Here is a 3,693-nt window from a genome sequence, read left to right on the forward strand (position 1 = left end):
TGGCACATCTGAGGCTCGAAGTGTGGGGGTTGAAGGCCATGCAAGCCAGAGGCTTTGGCTGCAATGGTCAGATAATTTCAGCTCCAAGGCAGGTGAAATCAGGGAAGCCATTGGGACTGTCACAAAAAAAGAGAAGGCTGAAGAGGAAGGATACTTCCCAGAGCGGATTAAAGAACAGCTGGAAGCCTTGAAGAAACAACATGAAGAAGAGATCACTCATCATAAAGAGGAGATTTGAGCGTCTGCAGAAAGAAATTGAGCAGCACAAGCAGAACATCAAGAAACTGAAAGATCATGATATTGCGGCAGTGTCAGGGTGAGGGGACAGCCATATTTGCCAGTGCGCCTGAGCTGTCAACAACAAAAAGTGTGCGGGAGCTGGGCAGGCACACAGACAGGTACACAGACCCCAGGCCTACCTCGCCACCGCCTGGCCTTACCGCCACTGCTGCCGATGCCATCTCATGGGGCCTGCGCCCCGCAGTGGGAGGCGGGGGGCAGGGGGGATGTCTTACAAACTGAACTTGACCATGCACATGCCCGCCACCTCCATCAAGGCCTCTGGGAGCGTTCACCCACCTTCCACCAGCATGGCAACGTCTTCCCAGTACCGCCAACTGCTGAGTGACTAGGACCACAATCTCTAACACGCAGGGAACACAGAATAGCCAGGTGCCCCAGAGCAAGTATGCTGAGCTGCTGGTCATCATCGAAGAATTAGGGAAGGAGATCTGACTCACATATGTGGGCAGCAAGAGCGTGATGGAGAGACTGAAACGAGGCATCACCCACACGACAGGGCTGGTTCGGGAGTGCTTGGCCGAGATGGAGCGGAACACCAGGTCCTACCCCTAAGTCAGCGTGAAAGGTTTTCCCTCTTCTTCCAAGAAGTGACAGCTCATGCTTGCACCCCCTTCAGATGAAACTTGATTTCAAAATGGTAACAGCTTGGTTTCTCCTCCCCGTGCCCCTCCCGTGGTTCATCAGGCTCTGAACCTCCCATCGCTGAGATGGAGAAGAGATTTTTGCAGTTATTAGATTTACATATTATTAGGAACTACCCAGGGCATTTTGTGTGTTTTTTTAAAGCATTGATTTACATGATGCATGTCAGTTACCTATCACAGCAAACTGTAGTTGGCCTCCCAGATACGTGTTTCTCTTCTGGATACATTTCTGTTACTCACATGGTTCTTTATGTTTCTCTTCTGAGCTGATCCAACTCTGAGGGTTTGTTTCAGTGAGTCCTGAGGCAGCGCTTTAGTAGCCAGTGCCCATTCACCACACAGTATAAATTCTTTTCAATGTAACTTTTTTTTTTTTGCTTAAGCATTTGCATGACTATTAGTACTTTGAAGTCAATCTTTAAAATGCACAAGTTATAAATACAGAAGGAAGAGCAATTTATTGAACCTTGCCTGACAAGGACACCTGAAATTTCCCCTAAGGATGTATGTACATTTCAGTTCCGCCTTTCCCATCAGTGGATCCAAACATCTGGAAGACAGTGACTAATAGTGTTTGCATCTTTGTATGTATTTATTACTTGATGTAATAAAGCTTATTTTCATTAACAACAAAAAAAGAAACTGAAAGATCATGCTGATGCTTAAGTGCACACAGTTGCCCATAGAATGGCTATATACTGTCCACTTCTATGAAGACATAGTTCTGGTAACTAATATCTATCTATGCTGCCAACAGATTATAATAAATTGTGATCAGTGGGGGGAAAAAACCAAAAAACCAAGTAGGGTGACATCGGAATTACCCAAGCGTACCCCCAACCCCTTCACCTGCCCAGACGCCTAGGGTCCCTTTACAGCTGGGCTGAGCCCAGTGCCGCCCAGTGGCCTGGACACCAGACCTGACCACCTCTCTGGTTTGGCCCAAACATCTGAAGTTCGCATTAGTTGCCAACTTAAGAAATTGGAGCATTCACGTAAAATCAGGATTCCCCACTTCTCTTTCCAAAGTGGCCGATTGGGCTACCAACCAAGGGTGGTCGGTGTCACTTCAACCCTAAGAGGAACCCCCAGCTTGGGGGTGTGGTGAGGAGGAAGCTATCTATGCAGACAGTTCAGTTGTGTAAACTCCCACTGACAGTAGCACAGCCCAACAGTGTGGCCATTCAACTGCGAGGCAGCACAGCCATGAAATAGTCCGGCTATTAAACAAGGCCCCTCTCCAGCTTTCAGGGGGCTTCACCTACTCCAACCCACTGCACCCCACTCTGCCCCAGTGAGACAGCTTCAGTGTTTCAGCTCCAGCAAACAGAACACGTCCCAGTGGAAAGGGAAAGTGTATCCATGGCCAGTGTTGCTCAATGGATAGAGCCTCTGCCTGAGGACTGAAGGCCCCAGAGTTCAATTCCTGGTCAGGGCACATGCCTGGGTTATGGGTTTGATCCCCAGTGTGGGGCGTGCAGGAGGCAGTCAGTCAATGATTCTCTCTCATCATTGATGTTTCTATCTCCCTCCCTCTCTGAAATCAATCTATACTAATAAAAGGGTAATGCCTAATTAGAACAAACAACTTCCAGACAACTTTCTGGATGTCCTTTTGGACAAAACCATGGTGGCAGGGCCGAGGCAGAGGCAGTTAGGGGCGATCAGGCCGGCAGGGGAGAGCAGTTAGGGAGATCAAGCCGGCAGGGGAGAGCAGTTAGGACAATCAGGCTGGCAGGGGAGAGCAGTTAGGGGGGTCAGGCCAGCAGGGAGAGCAGTTAGGGAGATCAGGTCGGCAGGCAGGTGAGCAGTTAGGAGCCAGTGGTCCCAGATTGCAAGAGGGATGTCCAGCTGCCAGTTAGGGGGATCCCAGGGATCAGGCCTAAACCAGCAGTCGGACATCCCCCAAGGGTTCCCCAATTAGAGAGGGTGCAGGCTGGGCTGAGGGAACTCCCCTTTCCCCCCATGCACGAATTTCATGCACTGGGCCACTAGTACCTAATATTAAAGCAATGGTATACACACAGATTTTCTTGCATTGTTTTGATCAATTATTAAAATACTATAGGCCCGGTGCACAAAATTCATGCACGGGGAAGGGGGGCATTCCTCAGCCCAGCCTGCACCCTCTCCAATCAGGGACCCCTCGGGGAATGTCTGACTCCCAGTTAGGGCCTAAACTGGCAGTCGGACATCCCTCTCGCAATCCAGGACTGCTGGCTCCTAACGGCTTGCCTTCCTGCCTGCCTGATTGCCTCTAACCACTCTGCCTGCCAGCCTGATTGCCCCTAACTGCTCCCCTGCCAGCCTGATCACCCCTAACAGCTCCCCCAAGGCCTGATCTCACCCCTAACTGCTTGCTTCCCTGCCAGCCTGATTGCCCCTAACCGCCTCTGCCTCAGCCCCCGTCACTGTGGCTTATCCAGAAGGATGGAAGGATGTCCAGAAGACGTCCAGTCTATCTGATCTAATTAGCATATTACCCTTTTATTAGTATAGATTTGGTAAATTCATGCCTCATTGTTTTAGTAAACTATAAAATGCATATTAATTATTTAATATAAGTTGGGTATTTTAGACAGACTGAAGCAAGGAAATGGCAATTCAGCATAAAATAATTTCTTAGTAAAAATTGATTAACACCTATGAATTACTTGATTTGTATCATACTCTACCAGTTTTGTTTAGCAGTGTATACGTGAATAGGTACCACCAGATAAGGAGCCCTGGGTAATTTAGGCTCCTG

The 3,693-nt window shown here is 48.9% G+C and overlaps 1 pseudogene; it reads left to right on the plus strand.

Moving 5' to 3' along the window:
* Window positions 1–506: 506 nt before the first annotated feature.
* Window positions 507–855, plus strand: LOC106698125 (annotated as a pseudogene).
* Window positions 856–3,693: the final 2,838 nt, after the last annotated feature.

Source organism: Myotis lucifugus, unplaced genomic scaffold, assembly GCF_000147115.1.
Source record: "Myotis lucifugus unplaced genomic scaffold, Myoluc2.0 scaffold_139, whole genome shotgun sequence".
NCBI lineage: Eukaryota > Metazoa > Chordata > Mammalia > Chiroptera > Vespertilionidae > Myotis > Myotis lucifugus.